Raw genomic sequence first — 16446 nt, 5'->3', positions numbered from 1 at the left:
CACTAGAAAATGCAGGGGACCCTATTTGGAAAAATGTGAACCCCTTGGTAATGCAGGTAGCTTAGAGGTTAAGAGCGTTGGGCCAGTAACCGAATCCCCTAGCCGACTAGGTAACACATCTGCCAAGGTACATTTGAGCAAGGCACTTAATCCTAATTGTTCCTGTAAATCGCTCTGGATAAGAGTGTCTGCAGAGTGACTAAAATGTCAATGTCAATGCTGTTTGTTCAAATTATAATTCACTCAATTGTAGGTGCAGCAGCCTGTACCAGCACAAACAATGACGTGAACGTGCATTCTAATCGTGTAAAAAGCCCTTACTTGAAACTTAAAGGTTGTATTCTATACCCATTTGGAGAGAAACAAGTACTTCAATTTGTTTGATAAAATAAATATAAATATCAACTTCTGTCCAAAGCTGTACTCCTTTCTAGCCAAGAGCGAATCGCATGGCGAAAGAATAAGGAATATGACATCACTTCCGCCTGTACTTCCTGGAGCCACAACCCTCAGACGTCGACTTCAAAACGCTTCCGTAAAATATTCCACTCCGGTGCGTACTGCTCCGTTTTCAGTGTACTAGCTAGTATACGACGTTTTTGGAAATATTGTTCAACATTTATCTAAATAGAATGAAGGCCAAGGGATTTGCAGTTACCCATCACCTGTAAAGGTAAAGCGTTAGTTAGCAGGTTACGGACAACTAACCTAGTTCTTTTACTCGCCATTTCGGTAAGAGCTACGACCCGAAATTATTTTAATAGCAGGTTAGGAGGGCAGTTTTGCCATCCCTAATTATTTTTCATAACCGTAACCAAATTGTCCTAACCTGCTACATTGATTCTCATAACCCGTTGCGTAATACTTTGTACTAATCTGCTACGAAAAAGTAACTTCCGGTCGTAACTGTATCGAAGTGGCGCGAAGAGTGTTTCTCATGGTTAGATAGCTACATCTCCAAATACGATGTAGGCATTTGGCTAGGTAATTTATATAGTGGAAATTACATTATCTGTCTAGTTCATGTGGAGAGGAATGTCATCGGGGTGTTTTTGATTACTTTGTCTTTGTAGAGACATTGGTGCAAAATGGATGTTGACGTTAAACTAGAGGAAGATGAGAGGGAGATATCCCATACAGTAATTTGGTCTGATTCGATTAATGCCTGGATAGATTACCCAAATTCAACATTGTCAGAAAACACAGAAACAGGTTACCATGTGGGTTTACGGAAAGAGCATTCACATGTACCTCCCATCAGTCCCCAAACAACAAGCCACGGGCAGATTTTACGTATTTTTCCTGAAATGACCGGAGCAAGTGATGGGGAGAACAGGGCTGTCGAACTGGTTTATTTCTGTAAAGATCAAGATACCATCGGCACATCTGAAGGGAATTCAATCAAAGAGCAGTCATGGCATTTTGCACCGTCCAGTGATATTCTGACAGGACATGCATCCACTTTCAGTGGTTATTTTGAAGCTCAAATCAACCCAACTTCACAGGTTTCTAGCCAAACACAGACCAATAATAAATTGCCCTCTGACAATGTTAATATCCCAAGCTCTAGTACTGCCATTCATTCTGTGCTAACCTCACCTGCTACAGAAAGCGACTGTCATTTAGCTGTATCTACTAGACCTATTCTTCCAGAATATTGTGAGCCATTGAACTTTCCCTCTGATGAAGAGGAAGACTACAATGCCAATTTAAGTCCAAGACTACAATGCCAGAAAACGTTAGAGGATAAATGGATATGTCAGTGTCGTGGCAGTTACTCAAGACCCAACCTAAGAAAGTTTGGGAGATATTGGAAAGATCCATACGTCAAGTGCAAGGAGATCGGTGTAGATTTCAATGTTGGATCTGGAGCGAAACAGAAACTGAATTTGCATTTACTGACAGTTGGTGTAATGCTTGAGGTGTCAGAATATGCTAGAATCATTAATAGATCTCGCCCTCATGTTATCTTTGATATTCTAGATTACAACTTTGTTCTTGGTGTACAAAATGAACAACAATATGACTTTTCATACAGGGTAGAAAATAAATTAAAAGAAATGCTGAAGAGTCGTTCTAAGAGAACACCTGAGTGGTTAACAGAAGTCTTTGACCTTCCTCATCCAAAGACAGTTACAGTTTTGGAATACTCCCTTAAATGGGCACAGTTGAATTTGCAAAACAGCTTGTCAAATCCTACACCTTTTGACATTTGCATAAAGGAGGAGCCTGTTGTGGGCCTGATCTCTCCTCTGCATGTGACGACTGAGAGCTTCTCCACTGAGACAGATGTGACACGGTGTGCTGATGAGACGGCAATCCTTGGCCCTGAAAATGGACGTAATGATACCTGCACAAGGTATGAGCCTTATATGGGCATCGTCCGTCCTCAACATGTCCAGGCGGAAACCTTCCCAACTCAGACAGATATAACATCCTTCATGATGCCCACTGTAGAAGAAGCATTGAGGGAACTCTACCCAATCTGTAAGGGAAAAGGACTTGACCTTGTTGTGAAATCAAAATATGGGAAAAATAAGAAACTTGACTTGCATCTATTGACCAGAGATGTAATGTTTGAATTGGCTGATTTTGCCTCACAAGTGTGTGGAAATCGGAAGCAGGTTGTGTGTGAGGTTCTCGAGCGTAATTTTGATTTGGATTTAAAAAGTGGGAAAACTGAGCTGGCCAAAGATATTATGAGAAAGTTAGGAAAGGTTTTAAAGCGCAAGACGGGTAAACACGGTATATGGAGATTGGAACTTGAAAATGAAGCTTTCTTAAAGAAGTCACGTAAAAGAAAGAACCCTGCGGAGATGTCCACTAGCCAGAAGGTCACTACAGCATCACTTGAGCCAAAATACCAAATGAAAGAAGTATCAAAAAGGAGAAGATTGAATTTAATGAGCAAGAAGAAAGACATGGACATGTTAGTAACCAAGGAGACCGAGGGAGGCCATTTCTCTGAAGTAGTACAAATAGAACCTCGTCTTGTCAAAATAGAGAGAATCTCTGATGAGACTGACCTTGCACTTTGTACTGACGAAACAAAGCAAATTGTCGTTACCAACTTGGACCAATCAAATGTGACGTCTCACACCAAAAATATGGTGAAAGCCAAAGCGTGCTACCCACTCTGTGAGGAAATAGGTCTGGACCTTGATGTCACATCCAAACCATCTAAACAGAAACTGGAATTTAATTTACTGACAAACGGTGTAATATTTGAGGTGTATAACTATGCAGGGATAAAATCCAATCGTCAAAAAAGAAGAAGTGGGTGCATTCTCATTGATATTCTAAAATACAATTTTGATCTTAGTTTGCAAAATCATAGACGTAATCTATTTCCACTGCATATTTGCTGTAAAGTGAAACGATTGGTTCAGAAACACAAATCTGAGCTCGTGAGAAAAAGAGAAATCTCAAAAGAGGTGTTCACAATACCGAGTGTGCTTAAAAGCCAAGCAAAAACAAATGTGCTTTCAGAAAAAAATATGGAACAAAACCCAAGGCTGGTTTATCCTCATCATGGTAAAGACACTATCTCTGTGGAGACAGCTGAAACAGTCTCCACTGATGAAGCAGCGATGCTTGACCGGGATAATGGACCTGCTGAGATCTGCATAAAGGAGGAGGAGGAGGAGGAGGAGTAGTCAGATCTTCACTCTGAGGTCAAACGGGTTTATTTCTGCAAAGACCAAGATACCGTCAGAACATCTGAAGAGCATTTGATCGAAGATGGATCATGGCATGAATCAACACCCAGTAATATTCTGCCTGGAAATGTGTTCAGCCTTCCACAGGCACCACTACCAGCTGCAGAAAGTGGTCCTTTCGGAAGTAAAACCGAGCCAACTTCACAGATATAACCAGACGGTCCAATGCAGAATCACTCGAGACAAAATACCATAGACTTGACAGAAGTAACCAGGGGAAAAAAGGGATTTAATGAGGATAAATACATGTTTATAGCCAAGAAGGAAAAGAAAGTTGTCAGACAAGTAGAACCTCATTGAGATGAGATGGATCTGCCAGGGAAAACTTTACTTTACTTTACTTCCTGACTGAGATCTCAGGGGGGGAAGATACAAGATGGGAGCAAAAGTCTGATCTGCTCGCTGTGAAACGCCAGTTTCTCATTTGCCTGAAAAAAAAAAATGAGAAAAAGATTGATATTGTTATATGTGATGAAGTGCAGCACGAGGTGGATTCTTACCGACGTTTCAAAATGCTTTGTAGTCGAGACTGGTTCTGAGAAGAAATGCTAACAAATCCTTGCTGGATACAGATCAGGTTGCTATTGAAAATCTGCAAAAGGCTAAGTCATAAAGTCCCTCAGTTCAAGAAGACGACTCGTACCTGGGAATGGCTCTGGACTAATTACAAAAAAACTGTTTAAAATCACTGCAGAAAGCAGAGACAACAAGAGTTTTGCCAAAAGGAAGAAGGGCTGTTGATCACTTGTGTGGTAGAGAGAAACACCCAGAATCAGTCTGGACAGGATGGAGTTTTAGTCTGGACAGGATGGAGTTTTAGTCTGGACAGGATGGAGTTTTAGTCTGGACAGGATGGAGTTTTAGTCTGGACAGGATGGAGTTTTAGTCTGGACAGGATGGAGCTTCAGTCTGGACAGGATGGAGCTTCAGTCTGGACAGGATGGAGCTTCAGTCTGGACAGGATGGAGCTTCAGTCTGGACAGGATGGAGTTTCAGTCTGGACAGGATGGAGTTTCAGTCTGGACAGGATGGAGCTTCAGTCTGGACAGGATGGAGCTTCAGTCTGGACAGGATGGAGTTTCAGTCTGGACAGGATGGAGTTTCAGTCTGGACAGGATGGAGTTTCAGTCTGGACAGGATGGAGTTTTAGTCTGGACAGGATGGAGCCTAACTGTGGAAAAACAGAAACTGACTGATACACACATTACAATGACAAATCAATGACCAGATTGTCAACCAGCTCCAGCTACTCAGCATCACTCTGACTATTTGTGCTGGTTGTCTTCTGTCTCAGCTGAAGGGAGGACATTGTGTTTTAAAGTCTTTTCTTTCTGTCCTGAAGTAGGCCTACCTGCTTAATACACACAGACTTTCATATAGGTAAAGCAAAGGCATGCTATGACTTAACTCTACCTTCATATATTGGGCTGCCTTTATCCCAATAGTTTCACAGTTTAAAAACGTGTGTTTTCAAATGACTGTATGCTACATTGATCTTTGGATCACACTTGGAATGTGAAAGGTTTCCTAGTGTTAGTTTTAGGTCTCCCTGAAGTCCGTAGACTTCCACTCTATTAGTTACCCTAGAACACAGTCAACGAGCCTAACGGAGATGTGTATTCATTAGGGATATACTGTAGCTAAATGTTTAATGGAGGGCTACGCTAGCGTTTCTTGGACCAATTCAGAAATTGGTACACAAGAAGGAGTAGCACTAGTCTTTTTAGGATTAAGTGAAAATAGGGAGACAATGTATTTATATTAAGGGTTTAGTCTTTGAATGGTGGATTTGTGCAGATTCCCTTGGCCTTCCTTCCTGTTTAACTCTTGATGTCTGGTCTTGCTGTAGAGACTGAACACAGCAGGATTATTGTTAGACTTTTTTTTGTTTTCTTAACTATTTTACGACGTATTCATTGACGAAACGAACTCCACTACAAATACAAGCCTCTATAGAAGAACCTCTGATCCTTTTTTAGTTAGAAATAAAAAGACAAAGATGTTTTATTTTCTAAGAGTATGTAGCATTAGTGAAATAACCTACTATGATGGATCATATTTTTAATTTTTTATCAGTGGGCTATTTTGTTTTTTTTTGTTCCTTTTTTTGTGGAAAGATTTAGAGACTGTATCCAGACCTGTCTTACTCTTACCAATATGTTCCTTTTTTGTGGAAAGATTTAGAGACTGTATCCAGACCTGCCTTACTCTTACCAATATGTTCCTTTTTTGTGGAAAGATTTAGAGACTGTATCCAGACCTGCCTTACTGTTACCCACATGTTCCTTTTTTTGTGGAAAGATTTAGAGACTGCATCCAGACCTGCCTTACTGTTACCAATATGTTCCTTTTTTTGTGGAAAGATTTAGAGACTGTATCCAGACCTGTCTTACTCTTACCAATATGTTCCTTTTTTGAACAGGGAGTTATTCTACCATGAACTAAGATTCTTTTTACGTATTTTTTTTTATTTTTTAAAGGATACTTCCTCTGACATTCTTAGAGCTGTCATTTTATTGTGAGGAACTGCAGTTCGATCGGAATAGTTGTTCTGTTTTTGTCCTCTGTTTTGTGAGTGACCCTCTCACTCAGTCAACTCGTCTCAGTGCACAAGTCTCCCCTTCTCCAGACACCGCGTATGAATCAGAATCCGTAGCTAGTTGTGACACGTGAGCCTCTGGATGAAAAGGTATGCAAGTCATTTGTTTTTTATGGGGGGGGGGGGGGGGGTAAATTATATTAACATTTTAAGAATTCATAGAATCTGACTGGTGCCAATAGCATTCAGGTCAACACTTAAAGGAATGTGAATTAGCTGTAATTGCTTGGTCTGATATCACACATGTGTTTGTGTTTCCAGCAGAGTATCCCTAAAGCAGCGTGGTCGTATCAGCCCCCCATGTTGGACTAAACTCTACACAAGTGAAAACCCCAAATCCCTAAAGGTCTGTTAAATCCCTAAATATTATTTTTAAGAATCAACATTTTTTGTACAATTTTGCTGACAGGCAGACCAATTCTGAATTTGTTTTCTCCAGTAATTGGTCTTTTGGCCAATCAAATCAGCTTTGAAAACGTTATCCAATTATTATACTGTATGTGGAGTGGACATCACTGTGATTAACACTGGCATTAAACACTGTGATTAACACTGGCACTAAACACTGTGATTAACACTGGCACTAAACACTGTGATTAACACTGGCACTAAACACTGTGATTAACACTGGCACTAAACACTGTGATTAACACTGGCACTAAACACTGTGATTAACACTGGCACTAAACACTGTGATTAACACTGGCACTAAACACTGTGATTAACACTGGCACTAAACACTGTGATTAACACTGGCACTAAATACTGTTATTAACACTGGCACTAAACACTGTGATTAACACTGGAACTAAACACTGTGATTAACACTGGAACTAAACACTGTGATTAACACTGGCACTAAACACTGTGATTAACACTGATTAACACTGTGATTAACACTGGAACTAAACACTGTGATTAACACTGGAACTAAACACTGTGATTAACACTGGCACTAAACACTGTGATTAACACTGTGATTAACACTGTGATTAACACTGTGATTAACACTGGCACTAAACACTGTGATTAACACTGGCACTAATCACGCAGTGTAGCCTAGTGGTTAGTGTGTTAGACTAGTAACCGAAAGGTTGCAAGTTCAAACCCCCGAGTTGACAAGGTAAAAATCTGTCGTTCTGCCCCCTGAACAAGGCAGTTAACCCACTGTTCCCCGGTAGGCCGTCATTGAAAATAAGAATTTGTTCTTAACTGACTTGCCTAGTTAAATAAAGGTACAAATAAATATATATATAATATTTAACCACCTCCAGAAAGTTGATTGCATTATTTCTCTCTTCATTTTATTCACAGATCCTCTATTTGCCAAACTAGAGGGACATGAAGTCTGACTCCTTCCTCAACATTTGGACCTGCCCTGAGGATGTTGGACACCACTGTTACACCTTCAGCCTTGTTGATTTCCTGTCAGACTGGTCGTTTTTCAACTCCATTCCACGGACGGACTGACCTGAAATTTTACCAGAACAGGAACACAATGTTCAACAGACTCTCTCCTCACCAGTGGGACTGACTACTGAGACTGGTCGTCTTTGAACTCAAGAGGAACACAATGTTCATCAGACTCTACTCAGACTGGTCGTCTTTGAACTCAAGAGGAACACAATGTTCATCAGACTCTACTCAGACTGGTCGTCTTTGAACTCAAGAGGAACACAATGTTCATCAGACTCTACTCAGACTGGTCGTCTTTGAACTCAAGAGGAACACAATGTTCATCAGACTCTACTCAGACTGGTCGTCTTTGAACTCAAGAGGAACACAATGTTCATCAGACTCTACTCAGACTGGTCGTCTTTGAACTCAAGAGGAACACAATGTTCAACAGACTCTACTCAGACTGGTCGTCTTTGAACTCAAGAGGAACACAATGTTCATCAGACTCTACTCAGACTGGTCGTCTTTGAACTCAAGAGGAACACAATGTTCATCAGACTCTACTCAGACTGGTCGTCTTTGAACTCAAGAGGAACACAATGTTCAACAGACTCTACTCAGACTGGTCGTCTTTGAACTCAAGAGGAACACAATGTTCAACAGACTCTACTCAGACTGGTCGTCTTTGAACTCAAGAGGAACACAATGTTCATCAGACTCTACTCAGACTGGTCGTCTTTGAACTCAAGAGGAACACAATGTTCAACAGACTCTACTCAGACTGGTCGTCTTTGAACTCAAGAGGAACACAATGTTCAACAGACTCTACTCAGACTGGTCGTCTTTGAACTCAAGAGGAACACAATGTTCAACAGACTCTACTCAGACTGGTCGTCTTTGAACTCAAGAGGAACACAATGTTCAACAGACTCTACTCAGACTGGTCGTCTTTGAACTCAAGAGGAACACAATGTTCATCAGACTACTCAGACTGGTCGTCTTTGAACTCAAGAGGAACACAATGTTCAACAGACTCTACTCAGACTGGTCGTCTTTGAACTCAAGAGGAACACAATGTTCAACAGACTCTACTCAGACTGGTCGTCTTTGAACTCAAGAGGAACACAATGTTCATCAGACTCTCTCCTCACCAGTGGACTGACTACTGAGACTGGTTGTGAGGTCACAGGAAATAGAGTGATCTGTTAGGAGGGATGCAACATTGTAATCCTGATTTAGATGATGGTTATAAGGAGAGTTCAGGTCGTAACCAGTCCACTGAGATGAATGTAGATGTCGACACCCTGGCCAATATAAAAGGCTTTGGAGAGGGACCACGCTTTCAGGAGAAGGATAACTGACATTTACTCCTGAGGTGTCTGACTTGTTGCACCCTCGACAACCACTGTGATTATTATTATTTGACCCTGCTGGTCATTTATGAACATTTGAACATCTTGGCCATGTTCTGTTATAATCTCCACCCGGCACAGCCAGAAGAGGACTGGCCACCCCTCATAGCCTGGTTCCTCTCTATCCAGCACAGCCAGAAGAGGACTGGCCACCCCTCATAGCCTGGTTCCTCTCTACCCGGCACAGCCAGAAGAGGACTGGCCACCCCTCATAGCCTGGTTCCTCTCTATCCAGCACAGCCAGAAGAGGACTGGCCACCCCTCATAGCCTGGTTCCTCTCTACCCGGCACAGCCAGAAGAGGACTGGCCACCCCTCATAGCCTGGTTCCTCTCTACCCGGCACAGCCAGAAGAGGACTGGCCACCCCTCATAGCCTGGTTCCTCTCTACCCGGCACAGCCAGAAGAGGACTGGCCACCCCACATAGCCTGGTTCCTCTCTACCCGGCACAGCCAGAAGAGGACTGGCCACCCCTCATAGCCTGGTTCCTCTCTACCCGGCACAGCCAGAAGAGGACTGGCCACCCCTCATAGCCTGGTTCCTCTCTACCCGGCACAGCCAGAAGAGGACTGGCCACCCCACATAGCCTGGTTCCTCTCTAGGTTTCTTCCTAGGTTCTGGCCTTTCTAGGGAGTTTTTCCTAGCCACCGTGCTTCTACACCTACATTGCTTGCTGTTTGGGGTTTTAGGCTGGGTTTCTGTACAGGCTGGGTTTCTGAAAGAGATATGAGCTGATGTACGAAGGGCTATATAAATAAATTTGATTTGATAACAAGGCCTTGTCCAGAAACAACCCCCAGCCCTTACCTCCAAGGCACCAATGTAACATAACTTTACACCGTCCCCTCGCCCATACCCGGGGCGCGAACCAGGGACCCTCTGCACACATCAACAACAGTCACCCCTCGAAGCATCGTTACCCATCGCTCCACAAAAGCCGCGGCTGTATGTAAAAGAAATCCCTGATTGTATTAAATAATGTATGACATTCCCTTCATTAAAGTTTTTTTTTTGTGCATCTTAAGAGTGGAAACCCTATGTGATTGGCTCTTTAAACATTTCATCTAGCCTATCAGTGGGTATGTTTTGTCACTCTGCTTTGTTACACCACGATCGTTTGAGTTTTATGTTAATTCTAGTCTGGCAACAGGTTCTCCGGTTTAAATCAAATGAGATCTCCTAGGGCCAGTTTCTCAGACGTAGATAAATCCTAAAAAAAATGATGTTCAATGGAGATTCCCCGTTGTGAAGTGTGTTTTACAGGCCTGCTACACTGGACAGTCATTAGTGCAGGGCATTGGAGGCTCTTGTTTATGATCAATGAAACCCAGCCATGGTGTGTGTAGGTCCCTCAGGGTTGGGCTGAATTTGAATTGAACCCAGCCATGGTGTGTGTAGGTCCCTCAGGGTTGGGCTGAATTTGAATTGAACCCAGCCATGGTGTGTGTAGGTCCCTCAGGGTTGGGCTGAATTTGAATTGAACCCAGCCATGGTGTGTGTAGGTCCCTCAGGGTTGGGCTGAATATGATTTGAACCCAGCCATGGTGTGTGTATGTCCCTCAGGGTTGGGCTGAATTTGAATTGAACCCAGCCATGGTGTGTGTAGGTCCCTCAGGGTTGGGCTGAATTTGAATTGAACCCAGCCATGGTGTGTGTAGGTCCCTCAGGGTTGGGCTGAATATGAATGGAACCCAGCCATGGTGTGTGTAGGTCCCTCAGGGTTGGGCTGAATATGAATTGAACCCAGCCATGGTGTGTGTAGGTCCCTCAGGGTTGGGCTGAATTTGAATTGAACCCAGCCATGGTGTGTGTAGGTCCCTCAGGGTTGGGCTGAATTTGAATTGAACCCAGCCATGGTGTGTGTAGGTCCCTCAGGGTTGGGCTGAATATGATTTGAACCCAGCCATGGTGTGTGTATGTCCCTCAGGGTTGGGCTGAATTTGAATTGAACCCAGCCATGGTGTGTGTAGGTCCCTCAGGGTTGGGCTGAATTTGAATTGAACCCAGCCATGGTGTGTGTAGGTCCCTCAGGGTTGGGCTGAATATGAATTGAACCCAGCCATGGTGTGTGTAGGTCCCTCAGGGTTGGGCTGAATTTGAATTGAAGTCAGTCAATTCAGGAAGTTATCACAAATTACTATATTAATTGGAGAAAAAAAATGCATTTTCAAAACTTAATAAACTGAAAAGTTGAAGCTATTTATTTAAAAGGTTTTTCAATTTAAGACTTGTTTTATTCAAATAATTTCCTGAATTGACTGCTTTTAATTTGAATTGAGGCCACACCTGGTGACCAGCGTGACATAACTGGTTCTATTTCCAAGGATTTGTTGCGCAGCTCATACCCAGGAACACTTGGCAGTGTGTTTTCTGCTAATGCCAACAAAAAAACGTTCAACTATATCTACATGACTCCTGCAGGAACATCTTTGCGGTTAACGAGCGCAAACCCAGTAATAACATTGTTCAGCAGTAACTTCAAAACACCGCTATCACTCGATCCTTGTTGGAAATGTTTTGAGGTGGGCCTCCAGAGTGTCGCAGCGGTCTCATGCCCCGTGTACATTTATTCCCAGGCTATGACACAACCGGGTGCCTGCGGGCTGAGCCGGTCGCCAGTTGAACGGTGTTTCCTCCGACACATTGGTGCGGCTGGCTTCCGGGTTAAGCGGGCGGGTGTTAAGGAGAGCGGTTAGATGGATCGTGTTTCGGAGGACGCATGACTTCGCCTCTCCCGAGCCCGTTTGGAAGTTGCAGTGATGTGACAGAATCGAAAAAGGGGGTAAAATACAACAACAAAAATGATTTGGGGTGTAGGTTTTTCCGTCTAAGTTACTAGTCCAACAAATTGCTGCAATGGAACAATTCACACTCAAATGTACGACTTTAACATATCGTCTGTCCAGAAGACGGCAGCAGAGATCACTATTATATAAAGATAAAGAACCAACTGTCACCACCAGGTGGCGACACAACCATTATCTAATTCACTAATGCGACCCTCAGTTCAGACAAAATAAATTGGTCCAGACGTTGCTGGAATAATCAATCATTGACTGTCTTGTACCAACATCGTTTGCCCAAAAGATATCAATACATTGATGTGGGAGTGGGTCAATTAAATATATCTCAATTGTACATGAGAAATTCAGAGTTTCCGCACTTCTGATCTCCTCCAATGGGTTTCGAGAAGGACGCGAGAAGTCAATGAGCAATTGAGATTCTCCCACTGACCCACACCCAAGCTAATTCTTACTATCTTTTGGCCACACGATGGTGGTATAAGATTGTCAATGGTTTTCTCCAGCAACGTCTGAGCCATTTTATGTTGTCTGAACTGAGGGTTGCAAAAATTCCCGCTACCTTTCCCAGAATTCCCAGAACTCCTGATTGGAAGATTTCCTTCTTACTCCCGATTTCAAATATACTTATGTAAATGGGATATTGCAAAGATTTCTAAAAATGTGTTTTTGCTCTGTCATTATGGGGTATTTTGTTTAGATTGATGATGGAAAAATACTATTGAATCCATTTTAGAATTAGGCTGTAACGTAACAAAATCAAGGGGTCTGAATCCTTTCTGAAGCCACTGTAGATGTGTTCCTGACGCTCCTTGTTGATGTAAAATACACATACTAAAAGTTAGGAGATATCTAATCAATGGAAGATGGAATTAAAATTATGTCATTAAAAGTTAGGCTACAACGACCAAGTGCTACTTGATATTCTGAATGGAGTGATTGTTATCTGTAGGATTTGAAAGCACATGCTCTGCAGCCTTAATTAGCCTAACTAGCTAACGTTATCTAGCTTAACTAGCTTCTCCTCGTTTGATGCCGTCAAAGGGGCCTGCTAGAACCTCTCTCTCGCGCCCTTTATTATCTCCGGTTAATGAAGTAGCTTTAAAAAAAAGTTGTCCTCAGGTCCTTTCGGAACAGGTCTCCTATATTTTAAACATATCTGGTCCGCGTGGGAAAGCCCCAGGTCCGTTCGGAACAGGTCTCCTATATTTTAAACATATCTGGTCCGCGTGGGAAAGCCCCAGGTCTGTTCGGAACAGGTCTCCTATATTTTAAACATATCTGGTCCGCGTGGGAAAGCCCCAGGTCCGTTCGGAACAGGTCTCCTATATTTTAAACATATCTGGTCCGCGTGGGAAAGCCCCAGGTCCGTTCGGAACAGGTCTCCTATATTTTAAACATATCTGGTCCGCGTGGGAAAGCCCCAGGTCCGTTCGGAACAGGTCTCCTATATTTTAAACATATCTGGTCCGCGTGGGAAAGCCCCAGGTCCGTTTCGTAACAGGTCCAACTTTCTTAGACCCATGAAGACCCCTAGCGTGTGTGCTCGTGCACGACAAACATTTATGGGTCTAACCAGAGAACTGTATTGTGCAAGTTCTCCCACTTAAAAAGATGAGAGGCCTGTAATTTTCATCATAGGAACACTTCAACTATGACAGACAAAATGAGAAAAGAAAAATCCAGAAAATCACTTTGTAGGATTTTTAATGAATTTTATTTGCAAATGATGGTGGAAAATAACACCATTGGTGGCTGACTAAATACTAATTTGCTCCACTGTATTTTCAGGTCTCTCCAACGATGTTCGATTGGGTTCAAGTCCAGGCTCTGGCTGGGCCACTCAAGGACTTTCAGAGACTTGTCCCGAAGCCACTCTTGTGTTGTCTTGTCTGTGTGCTTAGGGTCGTTGTCCTGTTGGATGGTGAACCTTCTCCCAAGTCTGAGGTCCTGAGCCGGTACCGGTACCCCCTGTATATAGCCTCCACATTGACTCTGCACCGCTACCCCCTGTATATAGCCTCCACATTGACTCTGCACCGGTACCCCCTGTATATAGCCTCCACATTGACTCTATACCAGTACCCCCTGTATATAGTCTCCACATTGTACCGGTACCCCCTGTATATAGCCTCTACATTGACTCTATACCGGTACCCCCTGTATATAGCCTCCACATTGACTCTGTACTGATACCCCCTGTATATAGCCTCCACATTGACTCTGTACCGGTACCCCCTGTATATAGCCTCCACATTGACTCTGTACCGGTACCCCCTGTATATAGCCTCCACATTGACTCTGTACCGGTACCCCCTGTATATAGCCTCCACATTGACTCTGTACCGGTACCCCCTGTATATAGCCTCCACATTGACTCTGTACCGGTACCCCCTGTATATAGCCTCCACATTGACTCTGTACCGGTACCCCCTGTATATAGCCTCCACATTGACTCTGTACCGGTACCCCCTGTATATAGCCTCCACATTGACTCTGTACCGTAATACCCTGTATATAGCCTCCACATTGACTCTGTACCGGTACCCTCTGTACATAGCCTCCACATTGACTCTGTACCGGTACCCCCTGTATATAGCCTCCACATTGACTCTATACCGGTACCCCCTGTATATAGCCTCCACATTGACTCTGTACCGGTACCCCCTGTATATAGCCTCCACATTGACTCTATACCAGTACCCCCTGTATATAGCCTCCACATTGACTCTGTACCGGTACCCCCTGTATATAGCCTCCACATTGACTCTGTACCGGTACCCCCTGTATATAGCCTCCACATTGACTCTGTACCGGTACCCTCTGTACATAGCCTCCACATTGACTCTGTACCGGTACCCCCTGTATATAGCCTCCACATTGACTCTATACCGGTACCCCCTGTATATAGCCTCCACATTGACTCTGTACCGGTACCCCCTGTATATAGCCTCCACATTGACTCTATACCAGTACCCCCTGTATATAGCCTCCACATTGACTCTGTACCGGTACCCCCTGTATATAGCCTCCACATTGACTCTGTACCGGTACCCCCTGTGTATAGCCTCCACATTGACTCTGTACCGGTACCCCCTGTATATAGCCTCCACATTGACTCTGTACCAGTACCCCTGTATATAGTCTCCACATTGACTCTGTACCGGTACCCCCTGTATATAGTCTCGCTATTGTTATTTTACTGCTGCTATTACTTTTTATTTTTTATTTTTTTTTAACTTTAACACTAATTTTTTACTAAAATAAGTGTTTCACTGTAAGGTCTACTACACCTGTTGTATTCAGCATTTCACTGTAAGGTCTACTACACCTGTTGTATTCAGCATTTCACTGTAAGGTCTACTACACCTGTTGTATTCAGCATTTCACTGTAAGGGCTACTACACCTGTTGTATTCAGCATTTCACTGTAAGGGCTACTACACCTGTTGTATTCAGCATTTCACTGTAAGGTCTACTGCACCTGTTGTATTCAGCATTTCACTGTAAGGTCTACTACACCTGTTGTATTCAGCATTTCACTGTAAGGGCTACTACACCTGTTGTATTCAGCATTTCACTGTAAGGTCTACTGCACCTGTTGTATTCAGCATTTCACTGTAAGGTCTACTGCACCTGTTGTATTCAGCATTTCACTGTAAGGTCTACTACACCTGTTGTATTCAGCATTTCACTGTAAGGGCTACTACACCTGTTGTATTCAGCATTTCACTGTAAGGTCTACTGCACCTGTTGTATTCAGCATTTCACTGTAAGGTCTACTACACCTGTTGTATTCAGCATTTCACTGTCAGGTCTACTACACCTGTTGTATTCAGCATTTCACTGTGAGGTCTACTACACCTGTTGTATTCAGCATTTCACTGTAAGGTCTACTACACCTGTTGTATTCAGCATTTCACTGTAAGGTCTACTGCACCTGTTGTATTCAGCATTTCACTGTAAGGTCTACTACACCTGTTGTATTCAGCATTTCACTGTCAGGTCTACTACACCTGTTGTATTCAGCATTTCACTGTGAGGTCTACTACACCTGTTGTATTCAGCATTTCACTGTAAGGTCTACTACACCTGTTGTATTCAGCATTTCACTGTAAGGGCTACTACACCTGTTGTATTCAGCATTTCACTGTAAGGTCTACTGCACCTGTTGTATTCAGCATTTCACTGTAAGGTCTACTACACCTGTTGTATTCAGCATTTCACTGTCAGGTCTACTACACCTGTTGTATTCAGCATTTCACTGTGAGGTCTACTACACCTGTTGTATTCAGCATTTCACTGTCAGGTCTACATACCTCTTGTATTCAGCATTTCACTGTAAGGTCTACTACACCTGTTGTATTCAGCATTTCACTGTGAGGTCTACTACACCTGTTGTATTCAACATTTCACTGTGAGGTCTACTACACCTGTTGTATTCGACACATGCCATTTTATTTCCTGCCAGACTGGTCATCTTTGAACTTTGTTCCATGACCTTTGTTGTGTCTTGTT

At 43.1% G+C, this 16446-nt stretch overlaps 1 long non-coding RNA gene across 3 annotated transcripts; it reads left to right on the top strand.

The window, feature by feature from the left end:
• The first annotated feature begins 480 nt into the window (after nt 1–480).
• Nucleotides 481–8005, top strand: LOC118941518. Of its 3 annotated transcripts, XR_005037825.1 has the most exons (4): nt 481–673; nt 6200–6408; nt 6580–6664; nt 7633–8004. It is a non-coding gene; the product is annotated as an uncharacterized LOC118941518 (long non-coding RNA). The 3 variants fall into 3 exon arrangements; XR_005037826.1 differs by lacking the exon at nt 481–673 and having other exon boundaries at nt 4762–6408; nt 6583–6664; nt 7633–8005; XR_005037824.1 differs by lacking the exon at nt 481–673 and having other exon boundaries at nt 4762–6408; nt 7633–8005.
• The last annotated feature ends 8441 nt before the right edge of the window (nt 8006–16446 follow it).

This window comes from Oncorhynchus mykiss, chromosome 19 (genome assembly GCF_013265735.2).
Source record: "Oncorhynchus mykiss isolate Arlee chromosome 19, USDA_OmykA_1.1, whole genome shotgun sequence".
In the NCBI taxonomy this organism is placed as follows: Eukaryota; Metazoa; Chordata; class Actinopteri; order Salmoniformes; family Salmonidae; genus Oncorhynchus; species Oncorhynchus mykiss.
Note: the sequence above shows the minus strand (reverse complement) of the source record. Positions and strands in the feature narration are given on the sequence as shown.